At 36.5% G+C, this 14,739-nt stretch overlaps 1 pseudogene; it reads right to left on the bottom strand.

The window, feature by feature from the left end:
* Nucleotides 1-3,101: 3,101 nt before the first annotated feature.
* On the bottom strand, nucleotides 3,102-4,728 carry LOC126704998 (uncharacterized; annotated as a pseudogene).
* Between the last annotated feature and the right edge of the window lie 10,011 nt (nucleotides 4,729-14,739).

Raw genomic sequence — 14,739 nt, 5'->3', positions numbered from 1 at the left:
TTGGGACCCAACTTTCCCCAGGATGGGTTCTTTGCTGTCCCCACCACTTTTCTCAAAACTAAATCTCCTAGGGCTAGTTGTCTTAGCTTCATTCCGTTGTCATATCCTTGCTTAAGTCTCTACTAATAATGTGCCATCTTTACTATGACGACTTCTCTTCTTTCCCTAACCAATTCCAAGCTAGCCGAGAGTAAGCAATTATTCTCCTTAATGCTGAACATATCAGTTCTTAGGGTTGGGAATCCTAATTCAATAGGATTATTGCTTCTGCCCCATAAGTCATTAAAAAATGAGCATCTCTAGTTGATCTTCGGGGTGTGGTGCGATAAGTCCATAACACGTGGGGCAATTCATCCACCCACATTCCCTTTGCATCATCCAACCTTTTCTTCAACCTAGACACTATGGCCTTATTTGTAGACTCGGCCTAACCATTCCCTTGTGGATAAGCAAGAGTAGAATACCTATTCCTAATCCCCAACTCCCCATAGTATCTTCGGAAGGTTTTACTATCAAATTGAAGATCATTATCTGAGATTAATGTATGTGGGACTCCAAACCTGGTGATGATATTTCTCCATATAAACCCCTTAGCATCCACATCCCTGATATTGGATAAAGATTCAGCCTCTAACCACTTAGTAAAATAGTCTGTCCCGACGAGGAGCCATCTTCGGTTTCCCATGACTCGAGCAAATGGTTCCACTATGTCCAAGCCCCACTGAGCAAATGGCCAAAGGCTGGAAAGTGGGTTCAGAACCCCCCCCCCCCCCAGGTTGTTGAATATTTGTGGCATACCTCTTATACTGATCACACTTCCTTACATAATCCTAAGAAGTTCTTTGCATGCTTGGCCACCAATATCCTTGGGTAAAAGCTTTATAGGCCAAAGACCTCCCTCCTATATGACTTCCACATATTCCTTCATGTAACTTTTCTAACATGAGAACGCTTGTATAACTTCTATTCCTCGGATAACCAATAACGGGGAGCCTTTCTATGTATCTTTTCTACCTCGCCCCCATCCTCGAGCAGCAGTCCTTGTTTCAAGAAGTAACCAAGGGATCCACCCAACTTGGCCCAACCTGAATACTGCTTCTTCACAAGACTGGAGTTAGCCACATCTTCAACAATAACAACCAAGGTAAATTTAACCCTAGAGATGTTGCCAGCATAGCCAAAGAATCTGCATGAGAGTTCTATCCTCTCAGGATTTGCTTTAGAGTAAAGCTCTTGAAATTGACCCGAACTTGTCTAACTCTAACAAGATACCCCTGCATGCATTCATCCTAAGCCTTAAATTCTCCATTAACTTGGCCCACCACCAGCCATGAGTCTGAATATACCTTTACAACTTCTCCTTTCAACTGATTAACCATTGCCATTCTAGCCAACAGGGCCTCATACTTAGCTTTATTATTCGTAGCTAGAAAACCCAATCGCATCACCAGCTTCTCAGGGGTTATCACCACAATTCCTACCCCTACCCCTTTCGGTTAGCCGCTCCATCCGTGTACACCTCCCAGGTGGGAACAATAGAGGCCAAGACTGTCTTAGTGTCAACTATTCCTTTTCTATCATCGGTCATGCTTTCTGTAAACTCCGCCACAAAATCTGCCGAGACTTATACCTTTATGGTAGTACGAGGCATGTACCTAACATCATAGGCACCCAACATAGTCCTCCATTTAGCAATCCTGCCAGTGTAGTTTGATTTTCGTAGGAGAGCTTGTAAGGGGAGCTGGGTAAGCACCACTACGGTATGTGCTTGAAAATAATGTGGAAGCTTACTTGTGGCATGTATAATGGCCAACATCGCCTTCTCCAGAGGTAAATAGTGTGTCTCAGCTTCAGGCAAGGACTTGCTAACATAGTAAACAAGTCTTTATACCCTACTCTTATTTCTGACCAGGACCAAAATAACTGCATAATCCGTGACTGCCAAGTACGCATACAAAACTTCTTTTTCTTAGGTTTAGAAAGGATTGGGGGCATGACAAATATTGCTTAAGCTCTTCAAAGGCCAATACACACTCCTCGATCCATTGAAAGTCCTTCCACTTGTGGAGGAGCTGGAAAAACGGACGACACCTATCCGCTGATCAAGAGATAAACTTATTTAGAGATGTTGCCATCCTTGTTAATTTCTGTACCTCCTTAGGATTCTGAGGAGGATGCAAGCTATTAATGGCCTTAATCTGATTAGGATTGACCTCAATTCCTCGGTGTGTTATCATATAGCCTAGAAACTTTCTCAAGCTGATCCCAAAAGAACACTTAGATGCATTTAAGTGCAGCCTATGTTCCCTTAACACCGAGAACACCTCCCCAAAATCTGCTAAGTGCTCTACAACCTGCTTGTTCTTTACCACCATATCATCAATATATGCCTTCACATTCCTCCCAATCTATGACTTAAACATCCGTGTCACCATTCTTTGATATGTATATCCTGCATTCTTAAGGCCGAAGGTCATCACCCGATAATGGTAATTTCCAATAAGAGCACAGAAAGCAGTTTTTTCTTGATTAGCTAATGATAAAGGTATCTGGTGATACCCTTGGAAGGCATCCAAGAAACTCATCTGAGGATGTCCAACTGTTGCATCCACCAGTTGCTCAATCCAAGGAATGAGGAAAGGATCCTTTAGGCAAAATTTATTCAAATCCGTGAAGTCCACGCACACACACCACTTCCCATTTTTCTTCTTTACTACCACGGTATTAGCCAACCACTCGGGGTAAAAGATCTCTTTGATTGCCCTTGCTTGCTTAAGTTTGTTCACTTCTAACCTTACTGCCTCAGCATACTCTTTTGATGAACATCGAGGAGGTTGCTTTCGTGGGATCACCTCTGGATTCACATTCAACCGGCGACATATAAAATCAGGATCAATCCCAGGTACATCATAAGTACTCCAGGCAAACACATCAATATTATCTTCCAAAAATTTCACCAACGCTGCCTATTCTAAGGATGGCAATTGAGACTCCACCTGAAAGTATTTTTTTTCATCTTGACCAATCAAAACCTTTTCCAATTCCTCGAACAGTACCCCCTACAACTCGGTCCCAAGTCCTACTTCGGGACCCTTTGATTGCTATGGGATTCGCTCCTCTTCCACCACGACTTGATCTGTGGGTTGTCGTGTAATGGCTACTATCAAACATTGCCTAGCCATTGCTTGACTTCCTACTAATTCCCCAACTCTACCTTGTGTGGGGTACTTAACTTTCAAGTGTAAGGTTAACGAGACTGCTCCTATAGCATGAAGCCATGGTCTGGCTAGGATAGCTGTGTAAGGGGAAAAAGCTTCAACTACAATGAATTCAACTTGTACCTCCTCGTCTCCAGCCTGTACAAGTAACCTTATCAGCCTGCGAGGGGTTACCAATCTCCCATCAAAGCCCACTAGTGGTGAATCGTACTTCTCCAGGTCCTCAGACCTGAGATTTAACCCTTTATATAAGTCTTGGTACATAATCTCCACCCCACTTCCCTAGTCTACCAGGACCCTTCTTACATCATACCCCCAAATCCGAATAGTTACTACCAAGGCATCATCATATGGCTAGAGCATCCCCTCCTTATCTTCTTCTGAAAAACCTAAAGTGGGCATGGCCACCATTTTGGCCTTTTTGCAAGCCTGGCTCTTGTCTTCCAAGTTGGGACCTAAAATTACAGATATAACCCCTAAGTAGGTTCTTGCATCGCCCCTGGGTTTAGCAAAAATAACATTAATTGTGCTTAGGGCTGGTCAGGGAGCTCCCTTCCATTGATACCCAATTTTAGGCTATCCAAACTGACCAGCAGGTTGGTGCAAGAAAGGCCTCAACTTCCTTACCTTCACCAATTAGCCCAAATGATCGCGTAAAGTTCTACAATCTTCAGTTATGTGTCCTTTTCCTGATGATAATGGTAGTAAAGGCTCTGGTTTCTCTTGGATGGGTCCCCACCCATTTTATTGGGCCATTTGAAATCCGGTTTATTTTTTATATTTTCAAGTATTTGATAGATAGGCTCTTTAAACAATGAACTAACCACCTAAGCACCCACAGACGATGTCTGGTTGGGGAAATCTCTCCTCGACTGGTTACTGTGATATCATTCTCCCTGAGGATCCCTCTTTTTAGGAAAAGCCTTCGCCTTACCCTTTCTTTGGGTCTGATCTTCCTCTACTCGTTTGTACTTATCAATGTGATCCATAAGCTGTCGCATACTAAGGGTAGGCTTCATTGTTAGTGACTTTCTCAACTCATGCTCCATCAGAAGCCCTACCTTGAAAGTTCTCACTACCACATCCTCGAAATCCCCATCTATTTCATTGTACATTTCCCAATATCTGTCCGAATAGGTCTTGAGGGTCTCCCACTCCCTCATCGCCATAGATAACAGAGAGTCTAAAGGCTTAAGGACCCTATTGCACATCACAAATCTAGCACCAAATGCCCTTGTCAACTCCTCAAAGGACCTTAATGACCCCTCTTCCAAAGCATCAAACCACCGCATAGCCACAGGCCCGAGGCTGAAGGGAACACCTTGCACATAAAAGCTTCATTGCCTGAATGAACTGCCATCTTCTGATTGAAGTGGCTCACATGCTCCACAAGATCAGACCTTCCATTATAAATGGTGAAAGTTGGCTGTGAAAACTGGTGGGGGAGCCTTGCCTTGTTAATTCTCCTAACAAAGGGTGACTTTGAGATTTGACGAAGTGATTTGCTCATCGCATCATTCCCCATGCTATGGTGAGATGACCCTTGCCCACACCTGAACCTGCCCTTTTCTAGTTTATCCTAGCATGAAGATGCTAAGAAGGACTCACTGGATGGGGTTCTAGACCTATGGCGATACAAGCGATCCTTACTTTCCCCTGATCCATCACTTGATGGGGGTGATGCACTCCTTCTATCACGCTCTCTTTGCCGCAGCTTCCTACGCAAGTGATCTATCTCAAGTTGCAATTTTCGTGTCTCCTGATTGTACGAAACATGACTCCCTATCCTTGAATGACTCCTTTAAGTACGCTCTATATGGTAGGACTCTACCATAACACTTGGCGTAAGATGTCTGTCTCTCCTTTGCTCTAGATTAACAAACCGATTTTCCCTCTGTAAACCAACAAATTCTTCCCCATTCAGTTCCAGGTTGGCCATGGCTAACCAAAAACAATCCCACAACAAAACCTTGCTCCCCACAGACGACGCCAATTGTAAGGATACAAAAATCTGGCGGCCCAAACTCACTTAGAATAGTGAAATTCGTGCTATCCAGCTAGGCCCAAACCAATAGATATTTGTTTAAAGAGGGGGGTAAAACAAGTTGGGCTTAGCTTGAGGATTCAAATAGAGAAGGAATGAACGAAAGCCATAGATTAAGGGTATGAATGGTTCTTTACAATCTTGCCTAAGGACGATGTTCTTGCACAAGGATGTACACTCTTCTCCCTCTATCACTATTACTATTCTTTTTCTTGATTTTTTTGGGATCCCCTTTCATCTGGAAGTCCTTTTTCTTTATATAATCCTCAGCTAATTGCATCCTAGCCATCCATCTACAATCCTCCAGACTCTCCTTAGGACACTTGTCCCTTTAAACTTCTATTGAAGGTGGTAGAAGGAGATGCTTAACTATGAATTCTACTGTTCAAGTCACTTCTTCATCAATGCAGCTGATAAAGTTGTTGCCAATGGTTTAATGCGAAGGCAGTAAGTGAGCTTTCACTGGAAACTTCTTTCACCTACCTTGACTCTCACTAAACACCATCCTCTCCATTCAACCTTTCAATAAGTATTTTGTCCCTTCTCTTCCTATCCTAGGGCAAACCCCCTCCTCAGGCTTAGAATGCTTTTATGACGATAGTCACAGCTTGTTGTATCCTTCCTCGGTTCTCGAGTCCCCACAAATTCATTAATAAAATTTGAAGGAAAAGAGAAAGAAAGAAAAAGTGAAAGTATTATATTCAAGAAAGTTGAGAAGATAAAATCGAATGTCATATGCTTAGATATCTTGAAGGCAAAAAATTCAATAATATTCATTTTATATGAAAATTGTGTTTTATAGAAAAATTATTTTAATTCTACATATCAATTTGGATATTAGATTTAAAAGTTTGGCTATCTATAAGACAAAAATTCAATAATATTCATATTATACAAAAATCATATTTTAAAAACATTATTTAGTTCTATATATCACAAGCAAAAATTCAATAATATTTATGTAATACAAAAATCGTGTCTTAAAAAACACCGTTTCAATTATACTAAAGCACATTAGCTCTAAAGCTTTATTTAGACTTTCATGAAACACATAAACATGATATATATATATATATATATATATGTAAAGCATTGTAACCGAGCACTAACGTAGTATTGTTTAGGATTATCTCTGTTGGTCCTTTTTAACGTAAGGAAGTCTCTCACTAAATTTTTTTTTTTTTTCCCTTAATTGTCGTGAAAGATCTATAGTTTCGATTCTCAAAAGAATCCAAAATAAAGAAAGAAAAGATATATAGTTTCATCACAATAGCATGAAAAGTTACACTAAATTTGTTTCCTTTTTCCTCAAAAAAAAAAAAAAAAAAATTGTTTCCTCTAGTTCATTTTGTGAAGGGATCACCTATAACCACAATATAGACCCATCTTTTTGCAACTCTTCCCACTCCTTAAAAATTGAAACTATTATTTCCATGATTGAATATAACAGATGAATTCACTCACAAAAAAATACATTTAGATGAAGATATCTTCACCTATCTGATAAATCAGTCTAGACAGTCAATAATTAGAAAGATACAATATTGAGCAATTGGATAGATACAACAACTAAACTGCAACTTTGCTGGCAGTTGAACTTGGAAGTAATTTGTTGCTCATCAAAATTGCATTAGGATTTACGATTTTTTTCAACTGGGTATTAAAAAAATAGATTTTTAAAGTTCTAAATTCTGATATTGAAGTCCATAGAAATAAGGTTGACATTAAAAAATTTTTAAAAAAAAAAAAAAAAAAAAAAAAGAAAAAAAAAAAGAGCAAAACTAGTTTACAGGCTTTTAAGGACTATACAGAAACACAACTTGCATAAATGCCGTCCGCAGACTATCTTCTATTAGCATAGTTTGGAGAATCTACTTGGAATTTGTTGTAGATAAATGCCCCATTGACGAGACTATTCATAAATTATGCCATTCAAATATAGAATGAAATAAGAAATTTAGACATAAATCATGAAAAGAGGCTTTGTGTTTTAAAGGTCACAACTCATAGATGGAAGGTAGAACATAATTTTTCCTTTATTTTTGTGCCGGCCGAGGCTGGGTACACCTATTAACAAAAAAAGTATTGACTGGTATTCTTTGCTAGAGCGGATTATATAAATTGCTCAGCCATTAAGGATGTTCTGGATGAATTCTGCAGTATCTCGGGGCAAAAGGTCAGTGAAGCTAAATCGAGAGTCTATTTTTCGTCCAATGTTGATAGGGACACTAGGGAATTGCTTTGTGACATTCTTGGCTTTGCTTCCACCCCTAACCTTGGGAAATATCTAGGAATCCCCATTAAGCAACCTGGTTCCTCCCAAGATTTCAATTTTATCTTGGATAGAGTTAAGAAAAAATTAGCGGGTTGGAAAGCTAATATGTTGTCGCTGGCTAGTCGGTTTGTGTTAATTCAAGCCTCTTTAGCTTATGTAATGCAATGTACCTATCTTCCGGGGAAAATTCTTGAGGGGATAGATTGGGTGAACCATAATTTTCTTTGAGGCACATCGGATTCTGCTAAGAAGATACATTGGGTGGGCTGGCAAAAGGTGACAAAACCGAAAGATGAAGGAGGGCTTGGTCTACAAATAGCGAAGGGAAGGAATGTTTCCTTGCTTGCAAAACTCAATTGGAGGCTTTCTACAGAAAAGGAAGCTCTATGGGCCAAAGTTCTAAAACAAAAATACTGTAACTTTCGGAGAGAAAGGGCTATTAATGCTGATAGACTACCATGCTCACAGATTTGGGCAGCTATTAAGAGAGGACGAGAGGTGTTTTCTAAGGGTAGCATGTGGATGGTGAGTAGGGACAGCAACTTGAGCTTTTGGCTAGGAAACTAGACAAAAAGAGGACCCATTCGTCATCTGATACATGGCCCTCTAACTCTAGAAGCATCACATTGGGAAGTCAAGGATGTTGTGACGGACATGGGTTGGGATTGGGATAAAATTCCTTTTGACTTTCCTACTGATATTAAGTTATTGATCCAAGCCACACCTATTTCAATGACAGATAGAGGAAGTGATAGACTGACATGGATGGACAATCCAAAAGTCAACTTTGATTTGAAGAGTGCCTATAATATTGCAGTGGGTGCTAGCTCCAGCCAAGCCTTTACGGCCAATTGGATATGGAAGGCTAAAACTCTACCTCGAATTAAAACCTTTTTGTGGAAATGTGCTCATGAAAGTATTGGGGAGAAGCATTGCCTTGTGTGAAGAGGTGTGATTGAGGATGACCTTTGTCCCATTTGTCGAAGAGAACCAGAAACAGTACTGCACGCACTTAGAGACTGTTGGAGCATTTTAATATTAAATAATTAAAATGAATAAATGTTACAACATTTATATAAAATGTGGGAGTGAATATGGAAGATGAGGAGTTGTGAAAATGTTTAATCCCACATTGAAAAGGAGAGAGACTATTTTATTCTTTTTAATTGTGGTGATTAATTGGCTAATATGAATTGTCTCAGATATTGGGCTAAATATGTGCGCAGGGGGGAGGTGAAGAGTGAAGGTATCAAAAATGGAAATGAATCAGCCCCTTGGATCCTCCTACTGGACAGCCCATTCAGAATAATTACCATATCCGTTGGTGAGTAAATGACCCGAATTAATACTCCATTTTTATTATGGACAATGAAGAGCCATTAACGCACTTACCTCAGTCCAAATAGTGTTGTGTATTTCCTTTCTTTACATCAATAATATTCAAAAGTATTATTCAGTTTCTCTTTGTGTGTTATTTCCATTATTATTGTGTTTGCACCAACAAAGACTATTCTCAGGCTAAGGCTATTTAGATTCAGTTGGGAGTTAAGTTGACAAATCAGGGCTTTTGGTTGACTAATTTGCAAGATTGGCTGAATGTTAATAGGAAGATTAGGGCTAGCTATGAATCTGGAAAGCCCCCATGGAATGTGGTTTACCCCTTTGCTGTTTGGAATATATGGAAAAGTAGGAACAGTGTTGTCTTTAACAGGAAAAGCCAGAACCCAAGGCTGGCTGCAGACATTGTTCACCAATCTATGGAGTTTCTATATTGTGTAGCTTCCCCTAGAGGTCCAGCTCGAAGCATAATCAAGAGAGTACGTTGGGAGAGGCCTCCAGAAGGGTGGAGCAAACTAAACACTGATGGAGCTGCTTCGGGTAACCTGGGTGTAGCAGGTTATGGTGGTCTTGTCAGAGATGAACATGGTGGGTGGCTTGCGGGTTTCTCTAGGCGCATTGGGATAACTTCTAGCTTTGCAGCTGAGCTTTGGGGGCTTAGGGAAGGGCTGTTGCTTCGTAGTAATCTTAATATATCCTCACTTGTTGTTGAGTTAGATGAAAAAGCCATTTTGGATGCTATCTAGAATAGTCAGTATGATAATAACATAATTTCCCATGTTTTGGATGATTGCAGACAGTTAATCTCAAGGTTTAGCTGGATCAAATTCAACCATCGCTATCGCCAATCAAATCGATGTGCTGATGTACTAGCTAGGATGGCTGCTGGCCAACGTTTAGATTTTATTTATTTTGAATGTCTGCCTATGGATGTTAGATGTGTTTTTGAGGAAGACCTCAATGGAATGTACTTGAACAGGCTATGTCCTGATACTAATGTAGTTTCTTAGTTTTAATGCATCGTCTTTTAACCAAAAAAACAAAAAACAAAAACAGTGTTAAAATGTTGATTTTTTTTTTTTTTTGGAGAAGATGTTTTCATTGATTAGTTTTGTTTAAATATAGTAAATTTATAAAAGTATAAATATAATTTTTTTTCTAAAGATTAGTTAATAAATCGAATAGTAAATAATATTTGATTCATTCAAAATTTGGCATACATGTTAAGAAAATAGAAAAAATAATAATGAGATAAATATATGAGATCAATGTTACACCACAACATTTTTTTTTTATTTGATGTGAATTTTAACAAATCCACCATTTGATTATTGTAAGAGGCAAAATTTTAAGCCAATCATAAAATGCCACATCAAAATTTAGTGACAAAATTTAAATTAATATGTCATTAAATTAGATAAATCAAGTGTTGACATGTGTCGTTTAAGATGATATTTATCCTAATTAAAAAGAGATAAATATCTCAATTAAATTGGAATGATAATAGTTAGTCATTATCTCTATTAAAATAAATAAATAAAAATAGAGATAATTATCTACAAGGAAGTCAATCCCAAGTGGGATTTATCCTTTGAAACCACTATAAATAGAGGGCACACCTCCTCTCATTTAGGGAATTTTTTTGAAGACGTCGAAGTTCTGGAGAAATTCTACCTCAAGAACACACAAAGAACATTCAAAGAAGTTCTTTGAAGTTCTATCGGAATTAAGCTGAAAAAGCCTCCATAAACTTCAACAAACCTCAAATCCTTGAAGCTCAACAGATCAAGCCTCCAAAACCCCGAAGAACTTCAACCTAAAAGCCTTCACATTCAAAGACTTGAAGAACAATAAATCTCTAATAAGCTTAAAGCTAGAGATTTGTTGTGAAGACCATTCAATCCATCTTCCAACTAAAGTCAAGGAGATTCCTTGTTCGAGTCAAGTTTAATGAAGATAGAATCAGAGGGTATTCTTTTGTAAAAGAATTGGAATAGAGATTGTACTCATTATTCATCAATACAAATTATTATTTGCAAACCATATTTCTTTTCAATTGTTTAATTTTCTACAATTGGAAAAATTTGTGTTTACAATTATAGTTTCTTCTTATATTCTCTGTACTTGCAAATTTTCAAGATCATCTTAGATCAATTGCTATATAATTTATAAAAAATTTAAATTTCAAATTTTTGTATTTTGAAATTATGCATAAAAATGAGTTAATGAATCAAATGGTTAACAATATCCGATTAGTGTGCGGAATTTAGTATGTGTGTTAAGAACATAGATAACATATAATTCACAATAAAAATTTTAAAATATTAATTCAATAAAAAGTTGTTAATTAGGTGGTATAAAAGTTCTTGAAATAAAATTCTCTATGACTTTTAACTCAAAAAAGAAGAAAGTATTAGGGTATTTCTAGATGAGCTTATTTGTATTATTTTATTTTTAAAAAAATTAATTCTGTAAAAATAATAAAATATAGATATAACTAGACGAAGCCAAACTTTAAAACTTATATTTAACCAAATATACAAAATAAATTTACAAATAAGCTAAAGCAAATAAACTCTTAATCTTTGGTAGAAACTAGAAATTAAAGAAAATAAATTACTCCTCATGTCATGGACACAATAATTGGTAGAGAAGCCTTACCAGAAAGAGTAAGTGCACGCCTGGTGTCCTTGACACAATCATTAGTGCAAGAGTTTCACCAAAGAGAATGGATAGTCAAAGCAGATATACCTTATTTTCATCTCAGTGTGTTGACCCATTGTGCAAGCATATATGACTAGAAATATATGTATAAATTGTTCCCATGAAATATATATGTCACTCACACCCTTATTATATAGGGTTTACATAACTGCTTTCTCACTGTTCCTAAGGCTGTGTTAAAAGCCATTCATAAAAGGACTTGTATCTGGTGTAGGTTTTTTTTTTTTTTTTTTTAGGGGAAATTGCATAGCATTAACTAGTCAAAAAGGTGAAGTTGTGGCTGAAAGTCTTAGAATAATTCAGACCAGAAGCATCTAAGTTAAGCATTACATAAAAACTATCAGAAGGGGGAAGCTCTAAAACAACAAAATCCTCTAAGAGGGAGCATCCTCCTTTATTTATACTGACTGGTTTTTGTAGAAAAAAATAATAATAATAGATCTATGTAGGAAAGAAAAACTCTTGCTCAAAAAAGGGCGGAGAAATAAAGAACATTATATAGTCTTCCTGCGATGGCTCTGTTTGAAAAGTCAGTGGGGTTGGTAATAAAACTGGTTCCGATACCGACTTTACCAATTATTTTACGAAGTTACAAAAGGACAAAGCAACTTTGGCCAATATATCCATATCATACCCTTTGGTCCACACTTCATACTGGTGTAGTTCTTGTTGGTGGTGGTTAGCCCTACAGCTTTGACTTGAAGCAAAATGGCCCAGTCCTCACCTAACAGGTAATAGTGAACCTTGCTTTAAAATTTGGGTTTTGATTAATTCTTTTGTTGCGACCTCTTATTGAAGCTCAAAAAGAATTAAAAAAATAGGTGAAGCCTTTCAGTCCTGCTTCACTGACTCTCTAATTAACTATATTAACTATCCAACCTGTCCCCATAGGTTTCAACTTTCAAGTAATCGCTTACGAAAGAAGTAAATGATCATCTTATCTCATTGATTTCAATAATTTGATCTTATATAGTTTTACACTTTAACTTTTTCAAAAAATTCACAAGCAATATTTTGTTAATGATAGGGTCAAAAGTTAATATGCACTAGCAAACCATATTCAAAATGTGCCAAAATTAATTGAATTTGTAAGTCCTTTGTATCTAAAAAGTTTATTTAAAGATCATGTTGAAGACACAAGAGACTACTTAATAAATGCTCAAGAATAGTGCTAAATCTATTGACACAACTACAAGCTCAATTGTTGCTTGACCAATTGAGATTCACTTAAGCTCGATACCAATCTCGACATTACTCGATTGATTGAGACACATGATTCCAAATTTTCAAATTCGAATCCATAATGACAAAAAATCCTTAGTATTTGTGTTCTAGTGAGCTAAAACATACTTAAGGCTTTCTTAGGTCATCAAAAACATGAGAGAGAGATTGTTGGCTTGCTGCATTCAGGGCCGGCTCAAGGCCTAGGCAAGTTAGGCCTAGGCCTAAGGCCCCACCAAAAAACAAAAATTTTTTAAGGAAAAAAGGCCCCACTTTCCATAGTTAAAGTCCCAAATTTTTATAAAGCTATATATATTTTTTCTAAAGGTTGTACATTTTTTTTATTAGTGATGTTAAGGATACTACAAATTTTACTATTGGCTTACAAATTGTCATGTTATTAATCACAAAAAATTGATATAAACAGTCATTAGTTAAATTGATGAAGTTCATCAATGAGAGACAATGTCACATTATATTTTGAACATTTTATAGTACTTTTAATTAATGCATTTTTCTTTTTCATTTCTATTAAGACTCTCAAATTACAAGACCAATAGAACTTTAACCCAATTGAAACCCTAAAATATTTTAAAAAGATGTTGCAAATGTGTTAAATCATCAATTATAGATTAATCTCCCCTGATAGTTTGAGACTTTGATTTTTGTAAACTAATATCCTACAAAACCACATACCAAATAATATCTATCTCTCTCTCTCTTAAAATCAAAATATAAAATTAAAAATTAGATTACAACTTTATTTAACTATGCATCGTTTTATATCCAAAATAAAGTATATTTTTCAATCGCAATATATTTTTATTTCTTTTTATTAATATTTATAATTCAACTATGATATTCAATTCTCTATATAAAATTAATATTAGTCTAGTTGGTATTATTTATGTATTTAATGTATCAAATTAATCTTAATTTGATTAGTATTAAATAATTTTGTTTAATTAATATTTACATATTAAAGGCCCCGCATAAATTTTTCGCCTTAGACTCCAAATTATGTTGGGCCGCCCCTGGCTGCATTTGTGTGCGTCAAGGGTTTGTACCAAGAAAGAACTTCAATACCAACCATTGATATGATCTTATATGAGATTGGTGTTTTTGTGAAATGGAAGCATATCATCAACCATCAAATTGTTGTTGTGGTGTTAGTCATGAATAGGATATTCATGCATTGAAGAGATCCATGATAGTAGAGTTAAATAAGGTTGAAGTTACGTGTGGTCACTTTAGTAAATCCTATTACAGGTAGCAATATAAGGATTAATATGTCATATCATTTACTTTCATTCTATTTAGTACATTATTTTATTGAGTGGTTACTAATAAACCCTCGAATGATTCCCTTATATAATTAACCATATTGCATGCCCACTTTATTTTCCGTACTTCTATTTACTTGCAATATAGGTTGTATGAACAGTTGCTAATTAAATTGCCATTCCAAAGCATACTTAATAATCAACTTGGTTGGTTTGATAAAAATATAAAAGCAACCAACAGGGGCCCAAAACTTCTCAGAGATTTGATGAAGGTGAAACCTTTAGAATTTATTTTCACAACCAATATATTGTGCTATACCTATATTAACTCAATTGTTGTCCCCTTTAATTTTAAGTAATCATTTATCAAAGAAATAAGGGATGGGGTCACATTAATTTCAGAAAGAAAAAAAAAATGTCTTACACAATTATTTTTATTTCTCTAGTGAATTTTTCATTCCTCTTATAATGATTGTTGTTAGACCATTTTCAACATATTGATGAAACCAACCATGGGTCATGGTTGCATCCTATATCTCTCCATATCCAAACTTAATCATAGTGCAGAATAAAAATGCCAATGGGTAGTTAATAAAAATGTAAATAAATCAAGGATTTTGTGGTTAGAACTTGGAA

This window comes from Quercus robur, chromosome 11 (genome assembly GCF_932294415.1).
Source record: "Quercus robur chromosome 11, dhQueRobu3.1, whole genome shotgun sequence".
Taxonomy (NCBI): domain Eukaryota; kingdom Viridiplantae; phylum Streptophyta; class Magnoliopsida; order Fagales; family Fagaceae; genus Quercus; species Quercus robur.
This window is presented reverse-complemented; position numbering and strand designations above follow the sequence as displayed.